A 24,774-nucleotide genomic window follows, 5' to 3' on the forward strand; every position below is an offset into this window, starting at 1 on the left:
TTGAGTAACAGAAGGTTCACCCTATTCTCTTAACCCCCGATAGTGACCATACACGACCGATAGACACAGTCTACAACAAATGAATCCCCCACATGTGTAAACACATAAATATGAGTACCCAAAGAATCATGAGAAATATCTAAATATGAAGCAAAATAGGATGACACATATGAATAAGTAGAACCTGAATCAAGTAAAATTGATATATCTCTATGACAGACCGGAACAATACATGTGATGATAACATTTGATGTAACTGCCTCAGTCCTGGCTTGCCCTCTAGGACTACCTCTACCCTCCGATTGGAGTAGCAAACAGAGAAGAAACCATAGTGTGATAACCATGAAGTGGTCCACCCCTCCGAAGTTTGGACAATCTCTCATAATTTTCCTAGTATCACCGCACTCGAAACACCCTCTCCGTCGGCATGGATGCTGGTACTGAGTCTGACCCGGATGGTTAGAATAACCGCTATTGGAACCCTATGCAGGAGGTGCACTAAAGGGTGGTTGTTCCATATGAGTACCCGGATGTCCCTGACTAGCTGGAGTACCATGGGTAACCTGGAGTGTAGACTGAACTAGCGTCTAATAAAACCACTTCCTTGACGGATCTTGTCCTTAGAGTAGGAGCCCCCGAATCCTGTAGATCCGTGAGGCCTCTTAGCCTCCCTATCCTCCCTATCCTAACCTCGGATAACACCTTTACAATCTCCACAACCCGCTAGAATGGAGTATCTATGTCCAACTAACGTGCCATCCCAAATTGGAGACCATATCTATGTCCCTCAATAAATATGCAGACTCTCTTTGTGACTGTGGAAACCAAATCAGGTGAATGAAGAGATAGCTCACTAAAGCTCATGGCATACTCAGACATAGTCAAATTCCCCTGACACAACTACTCAAACTTTGTGCACAACGTATCCTTGAGGGTCTATGGAACAAACTCCCTCAAAAATAGATAAGAAAACTGAGCCATAGTGAGTGGCATTGCGCTAGCTGGCCTACTCTCCTCGTAAGTATGCCACTGTCTATATGCCGACCACGTCAGCTAGAAAGTAGTAAGGCTCACCTCAACTATGTCTCTAGTGCGTAGAATACAGTGACACTGATCCCGAAGACCTTGTGCATCCGCAAAAACTACGCCAACGAAAGTAGGAGGATTATACATTTTGAATCTCCATACCTCTTCTGCTCCTCCTCTAACGCTGATGGCCTTACCTCAGGCTAAACTACAATCACGGATTGTACCAGCATGGCACCTAGAGCCTTCATACAAATTTTGCATGCAAGACCTAAATTATACAACGGATCTATACCAACTCCGGGAACCACAATCCGAACCTGATATCAAAAAGGTCAACCTTCGGTTAAATTTATCAAACTTCCAAACCTTCAACTTTCCAACTTTCGCTAATTCAAGCCAAAACAACCTAGAAAATTCAAAATCCAAATGCTGACATACGTCTAAGTTCAAAATAACCATACAAATCTATTGGAATTATTAAAATACCATTTTGGAGTAGTCTATACAAAAGTCAATTTTTGTTCAACTCTTACAACTTAAGCTTTTAACCAAGGAACTAAGTGTTCCAAATGAATCCAAAATTATCGCAAAACCAAACCAACCAGCCTGAAAAGTCCCAAAAGCACATATACACATATGTAAAGCATTAAATATGGTAAATGGGGCTAAAATACTCAAAACAACCGGCCTGATCATTACAAATTCGCTCGAAAGTTGCAAAAGTGTGTTTGAGTAAAATCGATCCCACACACTCAGTAAGTATCAAGACTAACCTTATTAAACTGGTGGCAAAGATTAGTTAAAAGATACTTATTTTTATAACTTGTGCAGTTCATAATCATATACAAAAATAGAGAAACAACTGAGGAGCAATAGGTGTGAATTAAAGGTACACAATAGAAGTAGAAGATAAGAAGCATACTTTCTCAAATATTATGATAAAATGCATATATCAATGAACCAAATCTTCTTATGAAGGAGCTACGTATCAAGAGGATTTTATTAGAATGCTTATACATAAGTATAGAATGTCTATGCATGATAATGACGCATGATTTATATCAACAGACACCCTCCAAGTGTCCAACAACCCGTTAATAAGTGTCATGCATATGTAAAATGCATCGAATAGTTTGATGAGGATGATATGCATTTAAGAACAGATGAATACGATACCTTATGTCAAACCAGAAACCTGTTGGTTTCTCACAACATACGCACACATGGACCAAGATAACATGGGTAATCACATTACTCCGGAGGTATGGATCCAATCCATGCATCATATCCTAGCATAATATCTGTAAATCAACTGTCAATATACATGGAAACACCATCGTGCCAATATCCCTCATATCCTTACCATGTGTATATATATATATATATATATATATATATATATATATATATATATATATATATATATATAATGACCTAATAAGTTATATAGGGTTTTAGAACCTAATAATGTGTTTCTAAGCCTCAAATACATTATTTTAGCCTTCCTCAATTTGCATGCGCAGTCCAGGTGTTTTCAGAAAAGCTTTTATGTTGAAAAATTGATAAAACATGAAAACTTGCCTAAAAATCCATTTGAGTTGACTTCGGTCAATGTTTTGAGTAAATAGACTCGGATCCGTATTTTGACGGTCCCATTGAGTCTGTATCATGATCTTGGATTTTGGCATGTGCATAGAATCGAATTCGGAGGTCCCTAGCTTGAGTTATCGTATTTTGTTGAAAAATTGAAAGTTTGAAGGCTTAAGGAATCTAAAGGTTTGATCAATGATTGAATTTATTGTTAGCGGGTCTATATTTTGGATCCGGGACCCGGTATAGGTCCATTACTATATTTATCACTTGTCTGTCAAATTTGGTAAAAAACGGAGTTAGTTTGACGTGATTTGGACGTCCGAATGTTAAAATAGAAGTTCATGAGTTTTCTTGAAATTTTCTTTTGATTTGTTGTCTGATTCGTAGTTTTAGGTGTTATTTTGGCGATTTGATTGTACGAGTAAGTTCGTATGATATTTTTGGACTTGTGTGCATGTTTCTTTGGAGCCCCGAGGGTTCGGGTGAGTTTTGGACATGTTACGGAGTAAGTTTGGACATGGAAAGATACTTGGTGTGCTTCAGTTATGTATTTCGCTATTGTTAGGCCAGAGTTCGCAATTTCTAGGAACCCAGGTTCCTACTATAGTCGCAATTGTGAAGAAACTCTTTGCAATTGCTAAGATGGCCGTCTCATCAATGGATCGCATTTGCGATCAAAGGTTCATATTTGCAAGATGACCATGTTCGCATTTGCGAAACAATCATCGTAATTGCGATGATAGCAAAATTGCTGAGACTTCGCATTTGCGAAGTGTTTCTCACATTTGCGGGGTTCGCAATACGACATCTGCAACTGGTCAAAAGTTGTGTTAGACAGGATTTCTCTCATTTCTTCAAATTTTCAAACCTAGAAAACCCTATAGGAGATTTTCCCAAGAGCTATTCTTCTCCAACTCATTGGTAAGTGATTATAACCTATTTACTTTCAATCCTCCATTAAATTTCATAAGATTTTAACCTAAAATCGAGGATTTTCATGGTGGAAATTGGGGGTTTGGGTAGAATTAGGGATTTTTACAAAAATTGGAATTTAGACCGAGTATTGTTTTTGAAGTTGAGATTGTTATTGTGGAACCATTGTTGACATAACCTTTATCCTAGTTTATTCTACCTCCATGTTATTATACTTTCGTTTATATGCGGTAAGGGAAAGTGTTAATGCACGAAGGTTGATGTCATGCCGTATTTGAGTGTTAATTCACGAAGGGTGATGCCGGGCCATATTATGAGAGTTAATGCACGAAGGGTGATGTTGTGCCGTATCTATTGATTTATGATGAAAGTGAGAGTAAAAGCACGAATGGTGATGTCGTGTCGTTATTATTGTTTCATTGTGAGGTTGAGTGTAAAAGCACAAAAGGTGATGTCGTGTAGTTTTATTCATTGTGTTTATTTATTTTACTGGTTAAAGGCATATTGACTATTTTGGTTATCATTTCCTATTGTATTTATCGTATCTTGTACCCCTTTCGCATGTCACATTTCAATAGTACATATTTAGCCTTTAATTGTTGTTATGTTGTACGTACATTGTTATATACTCAGGTTTATTTATGTGGGTGTGCTGTCATAGCCTCGTCACTACCTCGTCGAGGTTAGGCTCTACACTTACGAAGTAAATTGGGTTGGTGGTACTCATACTACACTATGCACTTCTTGTCTAGATTATGGTACGGGTCCCAGCTGTCCGTGAAGCGTTTCAGCTCACAACAAATTTTGGAGACTCGAGGTAGATCTGCTGGCATCCGTAGACCTTGAAGTCCCCTTCCACTTTCCCCTATTTACTGTTCTTATCATTCGAGACTGTTGAACTTATTTCAAACTACGTATGTTAAAACTCTAGAAGCTCGTGAGTTGTGACTCCAGATCTGGCTTAATTGATTTTACTTATTGAAATTGGTTAAAATTGGCTTAAAGATCCTCTAACGTTGGCTTTCCTAGAAAGTAAAATGTTAGACTCCATCACGGTACCGAAGGTGGGAATTCCGGATCGTGATAAGTTGGTATCTTAGCACTAGGTTTCCTAGGTCTCATAAGTCACGAGCAGGCTTAGTAAGGTCTGGAGGATCGGTACATAGACGTTTGTACTTATCTTCTAGAGGCTATGAAGTTTAGGAACAAATTTCACTTCTATTCTTCTCTGTCATGCGATTTTATTCTCTCATTACTAATTGAACTATTATAATCTGTTCTCCCGTAGATGGAGAGAACATGAACTGCATCTTTAGATGGACAGCAGTCGGAGCCTTAGTGGTAGCTCTTACTAGAGGTAGAGGACGAGGTCGAGGTCGTGACAGAGCCAGAGGTAGAGCTCAGCCTAGAGCTCCAGCAGCAGCACTGACGGTGGAACCTTAAGTGGGTTTTAATGATGAGATTGGAGCTCAGACCGTACCTGTTGGACCAACTCAGGTCCTGGAGGGGTTCATAGCAACCCTAGTGATTCATGACACTCTAGTCCGTTTGGTGGGCCTTATGAAGAGTGTGGCTTAGGCCGGTACATTTCCTATGGCACTAGCCATCTCTCAGGCTAGGGGAGGAGCACAAACTCCCGCTACTCACACTCTGGAGAAGATGGCTCCCCAGTATCAGACTACAGCAGCCCCGCCGGTCGGGGTAGTTCAATCGGTTATTGCGGCACAGGAAGATAACGAACTCGCTATGTCTTTTGAGGGCTTATTGAGATTGGACACGTTTACAAAGCTCTTAGCAGTTCAGTTCTGTGGTGCACCTTCTGAGAACCCACATTATTATCTTGATCGCCGCCATGAGGTGCTGCGGAACATGGGTATAGTTGAAATCAAAGGGGTCAATTTTGTTGTGTTCCAGATGACAGGTTCCACCAAGAAATGATGGAAGAATTTTGTATCGACCAGACTAGCTGGGTCACCTGCTCTTACTTGGGACCAGTTCTCTCAGCTATGTATTGAGAAGTTCCTACCTATCACACTGAGAGAGGATTACCGTATGCAGTTTGAGCTTCTCCAGTAGGGAAGTATGCCAGTCACTCAGTATGAGACCCGTTTTGTGGATCTAGCCCGTCATGCTATCATTCTACTTCCTATCAAGACAGAGAGGGTGAGGATATTTATTGAGGGACTCGCTCTTCCTATCAAGCTACAGATGGCCAAGGAGACCGGGGCTGAGATTTATTTTTAGCTGGCTGCTACTGTCGCTAGGAGGATCGAGATGGTTTTCACATAGGAGAGAGGTCAGAGGTCTGATAAAAGGCCTCGTCATTCCAGTGGGTTTAGTGGTGCCTTGTCTGGAGGTAGGGGTACTTTTGGTAGAGTCCATCCTCCCAAGCCGTTTCATTTAGCGCTTCAGGAATCCCACAGTGCTTCAAGTGGTCGCGGCCCTCATATGTTTCATTCCTACCGGCTAGCCTACAATGTACCACCAACTCTTTTTAGTGCACCTACGCTCCAGAGTTTTCAGGGTGGCTATCTAGGTCGACAGGGTAAGTTTTTGCATCAACAGTCACAACAGCCGAGGTCGTGTTTTACTGTGGTGATCTGAGGCACATTGCTAGATATTTCCCTTGGGCACTGGGCAGCTCACAGCATCAAGGTTCTCGTGCCATGGTCCCGAAACCAGGTACTTAACCGCCCATTTATCCAGCTAGAGGTAGGCGTCAGACAGCTAGAGGTGGAGGTCAGGTTATTAAAGGTGGAGGCCAGGATGCTAGAGGTGGATGCCAACCAGCCTATTTTGCTTCATATTTGATTATGCCTCGTGATTCTTTGAGTGTTCCTATGTATGTGTCCACACCCCTGGGAGATTCTATTATTGTAGATCATGCTTATCGTTCATGTGTGATTACCATTGGGAGTTTTGAGACTAGCGTAGATCTTCTATCTCTTAATATGGTAGATTTTAAGGTTATCTTGGGTATGGATTGGCAGTCACCTTATCATGCTATATTGAATTGTCATGCCAAGAAAGTGACCTTAGTGTTTCCAGGGTTGCCTCGAATAGAGTGGAGAGGGACTCGTGGCCATTCTACCAGTAGGGTTATATCTTATGTGAATCCGCCAGAGTTGAAAGAATTAAAGGAGAAATCGCAAGATTTGCTTGATAAGTGATTCATTAGACCTAGTGTCTCGCCCTGGTGTGTGCATGTGATGTTTGTGAAGAAGAAAGATGGATCAATGAGGATGTGCATAGATTACCGGCAGTTGAACAAAGTCACCATCAAGAACAAGTATCCATTGCCTAGGATTGATGACTTATTTGCTCAGCTTAGGGTGGCAAGGTGTTTTCGAAGATTAATTTGAGGTCTGCTACCATCAGTTGAGGATTAGGGCATCTGATGTCCCTAAGAAATCTTTTCGGACTCTGTATAGGCATTATGAGTTTCTAGTGATGTCATTTGGGCTGACAAATGCCCTAGCAACATTTATAGATATGATGAACCGTGTGTTCAAACCCTATTTGGATTTATTTGTGATTGTGTTTATTGGTGATATCTTGATCAACTCTCGTGGCCGAGAGGAGCATGCGCAACATCTTCGGATTGTACTTCGGACTCTGAGGGACAACCACTTATATGCTAAGTTTTCAAAATGCGAGTTTTCGTTGCACTCAGTCTATTTCTTGGACCACGTCGTATGGGCAGAGGGCAGTCAAGTGGATGCTAAGAAGATTAAGGCAGTTTCGAACTGGCCTAGACCCACTTCATGTACGGAGATCCAGAGTTTCTTGGGTTTGTGGAAGGGTTCTCATCTATAGCAGCCCTGTTCACCAGGTTGACCTAGAAGGGTTCCCCATTCAGATGCTCAAACCAGTGTGAGGCGATCTTCCAGAAGCTCAAGGCTGCTTTGACTATGGCGCAAGTGTTGGTATGGCCCATAGGTTCAGGATCTTATACGGTGTATTGTGATGCATCTCGTATTGGGCTTGGTGAAGTATTGATGCAGGATGGCAGGATGATTGCATATGCATCGCGACAGTTGAAGGTTCATGAGAAGAATTAACTGTTCATGACTTAGAGTTGGCAGCCATTGTTCATGCGCTGAAGATATGGAGGCAATATCTTTACGGCGTGTCGTGTGAGGTATTCACGGATCATCATTGCTTGCAGTACTTGTTCAAACAAAAGGATCTCAATTTGAGGTTGAGGAGGTGGTTGGATCTATTTAAAGTCTATGATATCACCATCGTGTATCATCGCGTATATTCTAGCCGGTGAGAGACCGCTTGCATCAAATATTTAGGCTTTGGCCAATCCGTTGGTGAGGTTGGATGTTTCAGAGCCTAGTCATATTCTAGCTTATACAGTCGCTCGGTCTTATTTGTTTGAGTGCATCATGGAGCGAAAGTATGATGACCCTCATTTTCTTGTCCTTAGGACACAATGCAGCATGGTGGAGCCAAGCAAGTTACTGTTGGAGATGAATAGTTTTGAGGATGTAGGGTCGTATTTGTGTGCCTAAAGTAAATATACTTCGTGACTTGATTCTTGAGGAGGCCCAAAGTTCCAGGTATTCTATTCATCCGGGTGCTGCAAAGATATATCATGACTTGCGGCAGCATTATTGGTGGAGGAGGATGAAGAAGGATATATCTACATATGTAGCTCGGTGTCTAAATTGTTAGCAAGTAAAGTATGAGCATCAGAGACCTCGTGGTTTGCTTCAGAAGTTAGAGATTCCTGAGTAGAAGTGGGAGCGTATCACGCTGCATTTTGTTGTTTGACTCCCACAGATTCAGAGGATGTTCGATACGGTATGGGTTATTGTGGACAAGCTGACCAAGTAAGTGCATTTCATTCATGTGGAAGTTACATATTCTTTAGAGAGTTTTACTAACATTTCCATCCACAAGATCGTCTGTCTTCACGGTGTGCTCGTGTCTATCATTTTTGATCGAGGTACGCAATTCAGCTCGCACTTCTGGAGGGCAGTATAATGTTAACTGGGCACGCGGGTTGAGTTAAGCACAACATTTCATCCTCAGACGGATGGGCAGTCGATCATACTATTCAAATATTGGAGGATATGCTTCGCGCTTGTATTATAGACTTCGTAAGTTCTTGGGATCCGTTCTTGCCACTTGCAGAGTTTGCCTACAACAATAGCTACCAGTCGAGCATTCAGATGGCTCACTATGAGGAATTTTATGGAAGGCGGTGTCGTTCGCTAGTTGGATGGTTTGAGCCAGGGGAGGCTTGGTTTTTGGGTAGATATTTGTTATAGAATGCCTTGGATAAAGTCAAGATCATTCAGGAACGACCTTGCACAGCTCAGAATAAGCAAAAGAGTTATGCCGACTGTAGAGTTTGTGATGTTTCATTCATGGTCGGAGAGAGGGTATTTCTCTAGGTTTCACCCATGAATGGTTGATGAGGTTAGGAAAGAAGGGCAAGTTTAGCCCTAGGTATATCAAACCTCTTTATATTCTTCAGTGAGTGGGTGAGGTGGCTTACAAGCTCCCATTGCCACCTAGTTTGTTAGAAATCCATCAGGTGTTCCATGTTTCCATGCTCCTGAACTATCACGGTGATATGTCCTATGTGCTGGATTTTAACTCGATCCAGCTGGACAATGATTTGACTTATGTAGAGAAATCGGTGGCCATTCTAGCCCGACAGGTTTGTCAGTTGAGGTCAAAGAGTTATCCTTCAGTTCGAGTGTAGTAGAGAGATCAGCCTATCAAGGTAGCTACTTGTCCACACCTTTTCACTAGTCCATGTATTTTTGTATGTTCGTTCGAGGACGAACAATTGTTTTAGAGGTGGAGACTGTGATGACCCGATAGGTCATACATAGTTTTAAAACCTAATTATGTGCTTCGCAGCCTCAAAAGCTTATTTTATTCTTCACCGATTTACGTGCACCGTCCGGTTATTTTTTTAAAAATATTTTATGTTGAAAAATTGATAAAACATGAAAATTTACCCTAAAAATCCATTTGAGTTGACATCGGTTAACGTTTGGAGAAAACAGACCCGTTTATGTGTTTTGACGGTCCCGGTGGGTCCGTATCGTCATCTAGGACTTGGGCATATACCTAGAATCGAATTCGGAGGTCCCTAGCTCGAGTTAAAGTGTTTTGTTGAACAATTGAAGTTTGAAGGCTTAAGGAATCTAAAGGTTTGACCAATTTTGGATTTTATTGATATCGGGTCTGTATTTTGATTCCGGAACCCGATATAGGTCCATTACTATATTTATGACTTGTCTGTCAAATTTAGTGAGAACTAGAGTTAGTTTGACGTGATTCAGACGTCCGATTGTTAAAATTGAAGTTCATGAGTTTTCTTAAAATTTTCAATTGATTTGGTCTCTGATTCATAGTTCTAGGTGTTATTTTGGCGATTAGATCGCGCGAGCAAGTTCGTATGATATGTTTGGACTTGTGTGGATGTTTGGTTTGAAGCCCCAAGGGCTCGGGTGAGTTTTGGACAGGCTATGGAGTGAGTTTGGACATAGAAAGATAGTTGGTGTGCTTCAGTTCTGGTATAAGCCTCTGATCTCGCTATTGTAAGGTCAGTTCACAATTATAACGAACCAAAGTTCCTGTAATGGTCGCAATTGCGAAGAAATTCTTTGCAACTGCGAAGATGACTGGCTCAACTATCACGCCCCAAACTCAGGGAGAGCGACCAGAGCACAATTGAGTCAACCCGGCTGAGCAAGACTATTATATTCCTTCTACCATACTCACTCAAATATTAAGAGAAGACATACTTTCATTAACTAGATAATAGGGAGATCATGAATACAACACTACATCATTCAATTAGTTACTTCATTTTAAAGTCTCAAAATACACGCATTATTTTATAGTTTGAAGTGGAATAAATGATTCCAACACAATAATATTTTGGTTGATTTTCCCCAGCACCCATATACAAATAACCCGCACTATTTCTACGGAGCCTCTAAATCGATACAAAAGAGTACTACAAAAGTCCCGGCAACAAGGCCCTGGCTATACCTCAAGTACAATACATAAGGAACGAAAGATGCATGACCCCGAAATGAAATGTGGTTCGCCAAGACTGCTGGGAGGAGGATGTACTGTTAATGCTAATCAACACTGCTTGCTAGTGAACCACCTGCATCCATTTAAAGGTGCATCGCCCCCAGCAAAAGGGATGTTAGTACCGTCGAATAGTACTAGTATGTATAGATAAACACCATCTCATTAGAATGAACAATAATACAAGAGGCAATAATCATGAAATCAATAGTGACCTTAAACAACACCATAACATCAAATTAAGAATCACATAAGTTTCCATAACTTTAGGTTGGGACATCTTTAGTACCGATATACCATCATTCACAATGCCACCTTACTTTTATACGTAGTCCGATCACGCCCCGATCTGCTAGGTCGTCTCACTTGAGACATCTACCACAATACAATTCAAGTTTTGATTTCCAATTTCAATTTCCAGAACAGTTACCACCATGTGTGCGGCATGGCGTCCGATCATGGCCCGATCGGCTAGGCCGCCTCGCCTGAGACATTACCATTTTCTATCAATCATCTCATTTCAATTCATCGGCACTAGTGGCCACATTTCATAATTCAAGTTCCTTTAAACATTCCACATTAATATTATCATCAATAACAACAAGGCTTTCCACTCAAGACTTTGATTATACATGTGAGCAATTTAGAATCTAATGCACATAGAGACTTTTTGTCCAATTTGGCATAACAATCTTTGTTCGAATTTGACTCGAAGCCTAGGCATTTTTAGCACATATTCCATATTTTGAACACATTATAATATGATAAGATAACATGATGAAAGCACTGGGATACATAATGCACATATATTTTTCAATGCAAGCACATTTGGAATTGCAATTTCTATAGCGATCAAGTTGGGATTTACATCGATTGCATGAAAACCATGGGATTCAATTCTAGGAAGAGGGAGTTTTAGCCATACATACCTTAATTAAGCTTCCTTAAAATCTACAATATTCCGGAACTCTTAGCAACTTCAATCTATTTTAACAATTTAATAAATTGAACCAAATATCAGGAAAACGATCATGGTTCTAGCTCACTTGGGCATTTTATCAAACACTAGGTGTGTATTAAGGTTTTAAGCCTTTTTTTATAGAAGTTTTCATCATCCCACAACCCATTCATCACCATTGTTAGCTCACAATCTCCCTACACTCTTTTATCACACATGCATGCAAGATAAACAACTTTCATACCCATGAACCATCTTACTAATTACCCACTTCTAGTTAATTTTTCGAAATTAAGGGATAGGGTATAGATTCTTAACTCTATGATGAAGAATTAGTGAGCTTTACTTGATGATCTTCAAGTATTTGAGCAAGGACTGTTGGATAATAGGTTGAAGGTTACTCCCCCCCACTCTAAGAACTTTTTCTCACTCTAAAAGTATCAAAATATTAGCTCAAAATGGACTATGGCATATGTTTTAACGAAATAGGGTTGGGTTTGAAAATTAAAAAAATAGGATCCCCGACATAGATCTTTGGTCGCATGATGCTTCTGTGATCCGCAAAATAAACCGCATAATGGCCCTCAGGAATGGTCATTTTCTGCTTCAAACCTGTTATGCGGTGGCATAATGCGCCGCAGAACATCCCTCTGGTTCCTGCCGGAAATTATCATGCCTGGGTTTGCGATGGGTTATGTGGCCCGCAAAACGATTATGCGACCGCATAATGGACCGCATATTAATCGAAAAATTAGTTTATATCTCCGCTTCACTCAGCGGTAGATCTGCAGTCGCAAAATTGGCCGCACAAATCGCCCTGAACTTCTGAAAATTTTCTTTAGCGCACCAACACACTGCTCAACCCAAAAAGTATCTACAGTCTTTAACACATAAGCCTAACTCGGCACCACAAAATTTCTGGTTTTTAGGTAAAAGTTTACGGGGCCTTACATTAGCACGTGATCTCATTTGCGATCAAAGGGTCGCATTTGCGAGATGGCCCTATTCGCAATTGCGAACAAATCATCGTAATTGTGATGATAGCATAAATGCTGAGACTTCTTATTTGTGAAGTGTTTCTTGCATTTGCGGGGTTCGCAATGCGACATCTACAACTGGTTAAAAGTTAAGGTAAACGGGATTTCTCTCATTTTTTCAAACCTAGAAAACCCCGAGGCAATTTTCCCAAGAGATCTTCTTCCCCAACTCATTGGTAAGTGATTCTAACCAATTTTCTTTTAATCTTCCATTACATTTCATAAGATTTTAACCTAAAATAAAGGATTTTCATGGTGGAAATTGGGAGTTTTGGGTAGAATTAGGGATTTTTGTAATATTGGAATTTAGACCTCAAATTGAGATCAGATTTCGAAAAACAAATCATATAACCGGGCTCGGTGGTGAATGGGTAATCGGGTTTTTTGGTCCGAATTTTGGGTTTGGACCAAGCAGGCCTAGGAGTTTACTTTTGTTGAATTTTTGAATAATGACCTAAATTGATTCTTTTGCAATCGTGGGTACTTCCTAAGGCTTCTTTTGAATCGTTTGGTTAGTAATATTCTAGGTTTTGTTGGTTCGGAGGCTTGTTTGAAAGGCAAAGCTATGGTTGAGCTTAGAGTAGATATTTGGAGCGAGATAAGTGTCGTGGTTAACCTTGACTTGAGGAATTAAGACTTCTTTGCCAATTTGCTTCATGTTTAGATGTTGGATTCAACGTATATACATGATATCCATACTTAGACTAGTTAAATTAATAAATTGATCGTTCTTTCCGCATTTATGGACTATCTGTGATAACTGAGTATTGTTTCTGAAGTTGAGATAGGTATTGTGAACCATTGTTGACATAAGTTTTATCTTTGTTTATTATACCTACCTATTGTTATATGGTAAGGGAGAGTGTTAATACACGAAGGGTGATGCGTGCCGTATTTGAGTATTAATGCACGAATGATGATGTTGTGCCATATTGTGAAAGTTAATGCACGGAGGGTGATGCCGTTCCATATTTTCAGTGTTAATGCACGAAGGGTTATGTCATGCCATATATATTAAATTATGATAAAAGTGAGAGTAAAATCACAAAGGGTGATGACGTGCCATTATTGTTGTTTCATTGTGAGGTTGAGTTCAAAAATACCAAGGGTGATGCTGTGCAGTTTTATTCATTGTGTTTATTCATTTTACTGGTTAAAGGCGTATTGACTGTTATGTTTATCATTTCCTACTATATTTAGCGTATCTTTTACCCCTTTCGCACCCCCCAATAGTAGATGTTTAGCGTTTAATTGTTGTTATGTTGGACGTATATTGTTATCTGCAAAGGTTTATTTACGTGTGAATCTTGTCATAACCTTGTCACTACCTCCTCGAGGTTACGATCGACACTTACGGAGTACATTGGGTCGATTATACTCATACTACACTTTGTTCGTGAGGCGTTTTAGCTCGTAACTACTTTTGGATACTCGAGGCAGATTTACTGGCGTCCGCAGACCTTGAAGTCCCCTACCACTTTCCCTGTATTTACCGTTCTTATCATTTGAGACAGTTGAACTTATTTCAAACTCTGTATGTTAAAACTATTTAAGCTCGTGAGTTGTGACTCTAAATCCGGGTTGTACTAGATATTATTGGTTTTTATGTTATTCCGCACTCAATTTTAGTTTCAAATTGACTTAATTGATTTTACTTATTAAAATTGGTTAGAATTAGCTTAAATTTCCTCTAATGTTGTCTTTCCTAACAAGTGAAACGTTAGGCGCCATCGGTCCCAAATGTGGAAATTCCGGGTCGTGACACAAGGCGCCGATGAGTACATTGAACTATCCATGTGGCTGAAAGCCCTCACAGCCCAGGCACAACGACGCAATTATCAGGGGCGCACTCTACAGCTGAGCTACTAACGCGTCGTGCGAGCCTCCCACTAGGGGCCCGTTATGCCAAAAGCGAGAGAAACCCCATCCCTCTCTTTCCTTTTTTCACCCCCATGTCGCCACATGGGGGGAACATGGGGATGTAAAAAAGGGGGTCCTATAAACTTGTTCCGACCTAGGATAATAAGCTCATGAGCTTGGTCTTATTTCACCGTCTAGAAAGGAAAGAAGACACACATACATACAATCCTCACAGAAATACTCATTGTGCCTATATCACGCTTATCCTCACCATGCATGTACATGAGAGATTGACATGCATGATGTAATGCATATGACAAGAGATACTCGATATGCATGGAGTAGGAAAATGCATAGTATATGGCCACAACCATAATAAGTAATCCAACTTACATTTATCCCATCATTCCCATATGAAATGTCAAAGGCCTAGACATGATCTCGAGCATCACTAATAATTCATATTTCTTTATAAGAATAAATACAACATGTCACAAGTATACATATATCAAATAAGACATAGAGAAGCTTAAAATCTACCCCAAGTATGGTATAATCTCGGTCTGCAGAAATACGCTCATCATATCTCATATACGTTGCCCCCAAACACGTAGAATTTAGCATATAAGTCTATTTTAGGAAACATTCCCAAGAGTTGAGGTTAAGCAAGATGCTTACTTTATCAGGAGCTAATTCTTTTCTCTGAACTCCGTCTTCTAGGTCCAAATCCATCACACAAGATCGATCTAGTCCGAAGAATGGTAAAGAAAAGACAAATAAAGCTATAAAAATCAATCCCAAATGATAAAGTTTCGATCTTTTATAAAATCTTAAAAGTCAACTCGGGCCCACATGATCAAATCTAAAATACAAGTCAGATCATATTGACTCATAACTTCGGGAGTTCAAATGTGTGATTAGCTTCAAAATCTGGGTCCCTATTGTTGTTCAAAACCTCAAATTATACTTTTTTAACTTTCAAGTCAAAATCTTTTTTTTTCTTTTGAATCCTTGATTTTAAAGCTAAACTGATGATAAATTCATGTTACAATCATAAATTTGAGTGACCATCACTTAGTCCATTCTCTATGGTGAAAATTACCTCAATCCGAGCTCCCTAGTTCCCAAAATGATAAAATAAAGACCAAGTACTAAATAAAGTTATACACATAAGTTCATAAATTTTAAATGCAGATTTTAAAAATGATAGTATTGCCCTTCTTTCACTAATGTAGTAATAAATTTTCATACAAATGTTAAAATAAAAAATAGTTTAAATTTCTGAAAATTTATCACGAACAGAGAATTCCAGTAATTTGTGATGGCGCCTAATTCAACCTGTTAAACAAGCCAACTAAAATAAATTACCAACAAAACATAAGATCATCAATTAATAAAAATTAAGAATATAATTTAGATACAAAGTCATGAGTTAGTACGATTTAGAATTTTACAACATTGGCAAGAAAAAATACATCATCTGTTTAGAATTTACATAATCGGAAATACTCAATGCTAACCCTCAAACACCGCAACTGCTTAGCTAAAATTTTTGTACGCAAGGTGCAGAAGTGTAGTATGAGTATAATCGACCCCATGTACTAAGTGAGTATCCTGATTAACCTCGGTGAAGTACGGACGAGGTTTTTATGTCAAAAGATACTAACTTAATATACATGTGCAGTTTATAAGAATATAAATAGCTAGAAAATTAACAATAGCACTAACAGGAATATAGTCGAAAATAGTAAATTTATTCAGTAAAAGAAGTAATAACAATAGTTCTCGAATAAAACCGACCAAACCTTCTATAATGACCTAACCAGTCATTTTGAGTATTTGAGCCCTGCTTCCTTATTTGAATCCATATGTGTATTTGGTGATTTGTTTACTTACGGGGATGGTGGTTTTGTCTTCACGGGGTTTAGGAATGAATTGGAACACTTAGTATTATTTTTGAAGCTTTAGTCATCGGAAGAGTTAACAAAGGGTTGACTTTTATGTAGACGACCTAAGATTTGTGATTTCATAATTTAATAGGTTAGTATGGTGATGTTAGATTAAGGTGTATTTTCGGATTTGGATTAGGATGTCCCTAGGGCAATTTGAGCCTATTTGCCTAAAGTTGGCAATTTTAAAAATTGAAAAGTTCTTAAATTTGATCAATAGTTGACTTTGATGATATCGGACTCCGAATGTCATTTCAAAACTTGGAATAGGTTTGTTTTTTGGTGTGGAACTTGTGTGCAAATTTTGGTTGCGATTCGAGTTGGTTAGGCATGAATCAGATGCTTGGTTGGAAGCTTAGAAGTTCTTGAACTTAAACGATATGCAACTCGTAGGTTGATGCTTGATTCTTAATTTCATATGTTATTTTGATGTTTTAAAATTATGAGAGAGTTTGTATGAGCTTTATATTAATTGTGTGGATGTTTGGAATGGGGCCCGAGGGCTCAGGTGAGTTTCAGATTGATATCCGACTATTGTTCTATGTTTGGGATTTGCTAGTACTGCAGTCATCGCATTTACAATGATCTGCAGGTTCGCATTTGCAGACCCAACCTTACATTTGATATCGGAAACTGGAAAGTACAGCTTTGCAGTTACGAATCTAGCGTCGCATTTGAGACCATCACATTTGCGATGGGTGTGTCACTTTTTCAAGGGATGTATCGCATTTTCGAGGGGCTTTGTCGCATTTGTGACTTTTGGGTTGATGGTTCTTAGTTTGCATTTGTAATCTCAGGGCCATATTTGTGAGCCCCATGTAGCAAATGCGACATTTACAGCTGGGTTATTAATTGAAATTTTGGGATTTTTGCTCATTCTCTCGTATTTTGAACCCTACACTTGGGCAGGGGCGATTTTGCATAAAGATATTCATACAAGTCTTTGGGGTAGGTGATTTCTACTAATATTTTGTATTATTTGAAGAACCTATATAGATTATTAATACTAAAAACATGGAAATTTGGGCTACAACTTGGAGGTTTTACCTACAAATTAAGAAAGTGAAAATTAAGGTTTTGAGATATGATTCAGACTTAGATTTGAAAACTAAACACATATTTGGAATCGTCGGGTTATGGGTAGTCCAGATCTACACCTTGACGCGGTTTTTGGCCGTGTAGATCCATAGTTGACTTTTATTGACTTTTTGAGAATTGATTAAATGTTGAAGCTTTATTATTTGGAATTTATTTTCATATAGCTTTGTTTGATATTTTGAGTTGTATTTGACTAGATTCGAGCCAGTTGGAGGTGGTTTCTAAGAAAAAGGCAATTTTGGAGGGTTATTTTTGGGCTTGTTAAGATAAGTATCTTTCCTAATCTTATTTTGAGGGAATAGTCCTTAAGATATGACGTTATTTGTCTAATTGGAATGTGTGAGAAGCGATGCATATGCAAGTTGATGAGTGTATATATGGGTGCTATGTGTGATTTTGATCGGATTGGACTTTAGGCTTTTGGTATGCCTTGTTTAGACTATCTGCTTTCCATGATTGATGTTTAATCATTTGTATGACTAAGTGAACTTCTTAAATCATGTTTGGGACCATATGTAGTTTTTGATTTCCTATTTGAGCATGATACTAAAATTGTATGGTGTACCCGCCTAATCTTAGCTATAGTTGTACATTTTGCAAATGCATACACCTTATCATTCTATTATCCTCAGTCTATGAGTATAACAATTGATATATGTTGTTCGTATGCATGTATTCTTGTATATGCTTTCTGTGAAGTGGAGTGGTTTGATAGAAAGTGAGTTGTCCGTGTATCGTGTGGATAAGGATCCATTACCCTAGGGTTGTCCTCTCATATTTCTCATATTTTTCGGGAGATGTTTTATGATTTTCTTGCCTAGCAATTGTGTTAGGCGCCATCATGGCCGGTTGTGGTTTTGGGTCATGATACCTTGGTATCAGATCCCTAGGTTGCTTAGGTCTCACGAGTATGAGCAAGTCCAGTATAGACGTTTGTACTTAGCTTCGAGAGGCTACAAAACCTTTAGGAAAGCTCCTAGTATGGATGTTTGGCGTACCTGGCCTTTGTTAGACATGTAAGTGATGATACTCCTACGTTTGATTCAGTCTCCATAGTGAGTGTCACGACCCGGAATCCCAACCTCGGGGTTGTGATGGTGCCTAACATCCACTTTCTAGGCAAGCTGACGTGAAATAAGTAATTAACCAATTTTAATTGTTAAAAACAAAATAATGATGTTTAACGAGAAATAAATTCCCAATATAACACAGTGTGAATATAAACCACGTTATACTAACTACTCCCATATATACGGAATCTCGATTACATGAGCAACTAGAAGTTTACAAACATAGTCTGAAATAAATACAACTGTTCGAAAGAGATAAACGGTTAAGGTAGGGAATTGAAGGGAACTTCAAGGTCTATGAACTCTAGTGGATCTACCTCGAGTCTTCGTAGTGAAAGTGATCCGAACTGGCGCACCGCTGGGACCTATACCTGTCACGACCCCAATTTTCCTCCGTAGGATGTCGTGATGGCACCTAGTCTCGAAGACTAGGTAAGCCTAACAAACTTGCGGAAAATAACTGAAATAACAAATAAACTCTCAAATACTCAACAATTTTAATAATTAAAACTCCACAACTCAGCATATACAGGTTCCACAAAACCTTGTGATATCGAGTCACAAGCTCTACAATGGTATCACAATCATATATATACAATTGTATCTAATAAAAGAAGGAAAATATAGAAGTAGATAGAGGGTGATTCTGAGGCCTGCAGACGCTGGCATGTGTATCTTGAAGCCTCCGAGTATAAACTAAACTCACAGGTGCCTGGACTGGTAGAAGGTACCTATATCTGCACAAAAGATGTGAATAAGCGTAGCATGAGTACACCACAACGTTACCCAGTTAGTGCCAAGCCTAACCTCGATATAGTAGTGACGAGGTTAGGTCAAGGACCTACTAGAATAAATGAGAGACAAAACGAGTAATTTAACAGTTCAATAATAGTAAGAATGGAAATGAAACAAGTAAGGAATATACCAAATTTTCTACACATAACTAACGGAAGAAAACAAGAATGTTATGCGGAGGAAACAAAACAACCTAACACAAGTGAAGTAATAGAGAAATACCAACAAGGGTCACTACCGAGGTACTTCCTCGTAGTCTCAAATCTCAAGAATAATTAATAATATTTTCTTATATCACCGCGGGAGCCTTTCATTTAGTTTAGAAAATTATTTTTTCCCCGAAATAACATCCCGCGTTTTACCCCACCTTATCACACCGCGTGGCTTCAAGTATTTCCCCCACTAGCAACACGCGTATAGATCCCACTTTATCTCGCCGCATATGTTTCAACCCCAAACCTTATACCACCGCATGCGTATCAATATTACAATATATCACACATCGCATCTCAAGTGCCCAATATGCACAAGAGTATCAACAATAACAATCGGAAGTGAATAACTCAAAGAGAATAGTATTTCACAACTTAACCTTTTACCTCAATGTAAATCACGACCCTTATAACTCAATACCAATTTCAACAACATGATATTCCAAGAATAACAACTTCAAGTAAAGAATTCAATGGATAAATAATGAATATGGAATAAAGGAAGCAAAACTTCAACTAAACATGTTGAGTAATTAATAAGCAAGAGATAAGACAAGTAGAACATGTGAAAATATCCTAATGATGATTATCATAACATGAAAAGGTAACTCGATTAAGGCATGAAAGGAATCTACATAGCTAAAACCTATAAATTTCTAAATTTAGCCCGTGTATCCACTCGTCACCTTGCTTACACGGCTTCAACACATAACAATTATAAAAAAACTACATCAATCCTAAAGGGTAATTTCCCAACAAAAAGCTAGGCAATACACTCACCTAAAAACACTCTAACTCAATCAAATAGTAGGCCTTTCCCTCGATTATCCAACTCTAAACGGCTCGAATCCCAACGAGCTCACATCGATCTCTCTAAGTCCAAATTATGAAAAATGAGATGAAACCCGCATTTTGAAACTTACATTCTGTTGGGCAGTCCCTCTCAATCGTGATCGCGGAAAATGACTCGCGATCGCGTAGAGAAATTTCTCCCAGCTCAACAAATCACACTTTGCGATCGCGTAAACCTAGTCACGAACGCGTAAACCCAGTCGCCAATGCGATGGAAAGGCTGCCTCCTCCCATGCGACAGCATCTAAGGCCACTCAAACTCATAGCCCAAATGTGCCTCATCCCCCAGACTCGCCTTCCTTATACACGAACGGGATTTATCGTACACATTCGCGATGAACAAAATTAGCAAGCTTTGTGATCGCGTCCTCACCTTCACGAACGCGAAGGGAAAAATTCCACCAACCCCTGAAGACTCTACGTGATCACATGAAAACCTTCGAGAATACGTAGAAGGAAACCAGATTAATAGAAAACCAGAAGCTTTAGTAATAGAGACTAAGTCGAATTGGTTCTGGATTAATAAGTTCCAAAATGTCACAACCCAAACCGATGGGCCGCGACGGGCACCCGATGGCCTTACTCAACCGAGTACCAACGTAATGTATCTTTCTTATTACATCATCATATACACATGACATACGGGCCTAATAGGCCAACATGATCATTAATAAAGTAAAAACATAGGCCGACAAGGCCGTACAATATTTCATATACATGACATATGTCTACAAGCCTCTAAGAATACATAATTGTCATAAAGGTCGAGACAGAGCCCCGCCATACCAAACAATACACATCTTAATCATGCTGACCAAACAAGCAAATCCGGAGTAAATAGAGCATACCAACACCGTTTGCTGCGCTGATAGCTTACTTGTAGGGCTCATAACCTGTCTATCGGGACCTGCGGGCATTAAACGCAGCGTCCCCAAGCAAAAGGAACGTTAGTACAAATAATGTACCGAGTATGTAAGGAATGAAAATCAGTAAATAATAGACGTTCATATTTATAATGTCATGCATATGCATATAAATGTCATACCATGCATAGGTATATGCGTTCATACCATCATCAAGCCTCTGAGGGTATCCCATCATATTATCTCGGCCACTGTGTACAAATCATCAACGTATACCAGATTTTTAGGTGTTGGTGCGTATATAACGCCATAACCTTTTCCCATATCCCATATACATATAATATACCCCTATATAACGTCATCTGGTCTTGGGTCAATATACATGTATAAATGCATGAGATGCATAAGAAATACGTTAATAAGATTTTCTCGGAATGTCATAAAAATAATATGCATGTCGGATAAATTTTATCAAATACATATTTTTTGAGACCCATGAACAACAGATATAATAATAACTCACATGTGGAATCAATAAGATAGACACCCCTAATACTTTTAAGAACATAGTCATTTATGAAAATTGTGCGTTTACTTGTTTCGTTTGTATCGTATGGATCATGTCAAAAGAAAGAAGGGATAGCCTTAACATACCTGGAGTAGAAAAATATCCGTATGATATTCTTGGAAAAGGTTACACCGTACTCTTTTAGATCGAATTTTTTTTATGTTGTTAAGCTTCTAATAATTCTTCGTTGGATTCGGTCGAAGAAATCTCATTGTTAATGTCTTTGTAGGAACTTGAATTGTTAGAATTGCTAACGTTCTGATATGAAGTCTTTTGTATTCAAATAATAGAAATGAAAGGATTTGTACTTACCACCTTACTTACAGGTGTATTTGTTCTTGACATGATACTTGCCACCTAACCAAAGATAACTAACAGTCATGTTCTCAAGAAGTGGCTTGCAGCCACGTTTTGGGAGGGGGGTGATTTAATCTTTCTCTTATAATTTATTAATTAACTAGGCAATATCCCGTTACCCGATAATTAACCAATTACCTACATAATTAAGAATTGTCTCACATTACATAAAGTTCTACTCATTTTTTAATATACGTTATACATCGTACTATCACGGTAATATGGTACCTTGTATGGTACTAGTCCATAAATACGGGGTATTATAGCTTAGACAGAATTTACCGCAAAATGTCAAACTTCGATGAACCTCATTTTCTTCGATTCACTTACCCTCGGAACTTCACGAATTTACTTATCACTTATTTGAAATAGCATAATGCTTATAATCGCAAAATAATCCCATTCTCAAACTTACGTCGATTAACTTACGATGAAACTTCAACATACGAAAATGCGAGATGTAACATCTCATTTACGAGATGTCATTAATTTATTTATGGCGTACTTTCACGTACAAAAATATTGGGTGTAACATCATTCCCCCCTTTGAAACATTCATCCTCGAATATCAACTGATGCACTTATCATTTGCATAACTTATGTCTTCTGAATACTTTAATATTCTCCTTTCCATTTAGGAAACTATTCTTTGACTAAATCCAAAGGCCAGGGCATTCCCCCCTTTGGGTCTCTTTCTCACACCACGGTCTGTGGTCGGAATTCTTCCAATCTCGTAACTCTTTCTACCTTCTTCCATGCAGCCTGTAGGACCTTTTCCTTGCATGTGCTCCTATGCGACTCTTCCCTTGAGCTTTTAGCCACTTTTATTTTTTTAGGCCCTACTTTGCGAAGATATAAAGAACTTGATAATATGTCCCTCTATGCATCTATAGGTGTATTAAAGTTCTTCAGTTGATACTTTGTCGAACTTATGAATATTGCCATATCTCATTTCGTACTTTGTAACTTCTATCCATCCATTGTTGATTTATCTCAATGTTTATCTATACATCTTATGTAAAACATTTCCACTAAGGCTTACGTTGCATCGAGGAATATTCGAAGTGAATTTCCTGATCCACTTAGTGGCGATATTGTACTTCAATAACTGTAATTTATAGCATCCCAATGTGACTCATTTACGTAGGTATTTTAATCCTGTACAATTCATGAAATGCCTTCAAATCATCACTCAATCAAAGGTACAAACATTATCCTTCATTTATCACAAGTACATTTTACTACCAGGGCAACATTCCATTTCTTTTAAATGCTATTAGTCTTAGACTCCTTTGAGTTCAGTCATGTTATACTGAGCTTTCTATAACTTAGAGTAACTATTAGCTCTCTTGTTTTCATGGGATTAATCCTAGGGACTTATCCATTTTCATCACCTTCTCACTCACCCTTTCTTATCCTTACTCCTGTCTTCCTAAAACCTTGTAACTTTACCATATTTTAGCTTGTGACCAATACATATCTACTCATACTACTCGCAACCTTCCTTCAACTTGCTTGCACCATAGATTTTCTTGTGTCATTATGGAACATCAAGTGAGACATCGTATAGTTTCTAACTCTTCTTTACTCTTTTTACTAGACTTCTCGATACCTAGAAACCATAGGTTGGAAGATATGCCACTGACGATGCCGCTACCATTCCTGGATACTGAATCCCAGTGCTCCTAGAATTCTATCTGCAGTATGGACTATTCACATCCTTCTGCACTTGAGTATCTCATACGTTGTTCACTTTTACCTTACTTACCTAAAAATATCGCATCATGTCTTCTATCTCTTTCATAAATTCCCTTCTACGTAGGTATAATTCACGTCCGCAGCTTGAAACTCTATTATTATACTTGCACCTCTGGTGCATACACAATCCAGTGGGACCTTCATACTTCTTATGGGGTTGATACATCTTCTAACTAGCTTTATCATAGAGCCATTATAGAATATGGCTACTGTACGATCTCTCTTATACCTCTGATATCTAAGAGTAATCCTGCAATGTTCTTTATCACGAGGTATATGATTTTCTGGGTCTAATAATGAGATTCTTGATTTACTTCATTAATGTAACTCTTTAGTTTCCTCCTCTTTCTGATCAACCTTTATGTAGGCATAATCTATCTCTTGATCTGCGGCTCATGGAATTAGTTATTACTTTACCCTATCATGGGCGCTATAGAATATTCATGATACAATCTTCTGATAATTCAATACTTTGTCTATGCCCTAGGCTCAATTCTTTCTTTTAAGTTATTCCAGAGTCTTCTACGGCTGTATGATTGTCAATATACATGTTGCATGTATAAAAACTCTGAACTATTAAGTGCGTTCACAACATAACTAATTTTGGATTATAAATCGAATGATTATTTCCGTTCCTTCTTGACTTTCTTTAAATGTAAGCAATTACTTTTCATGGTCTTCCTACCCCCTTGTTGCATGCATACTTAGCGTACCTTAGTGCCAACACATATTGATTTCCATACAACTCATGTGATCTTGAATATCAGTTCT

The sequence above is a fragment of the Nicotiana tomentosiformis genome, chromosome 9, assembly GCF_000390325.3.
Source record: "Nicotiana tomentosiformis chromosome 9, ASM39032v3, whole genome shotgun sequence".
NCBI lineage: Eukaryota > Viridiplantae > Streptophyta > Magnoliopsida > Solanales > Solanaceae > Nicotiana > Nicotiana tomentosiformis.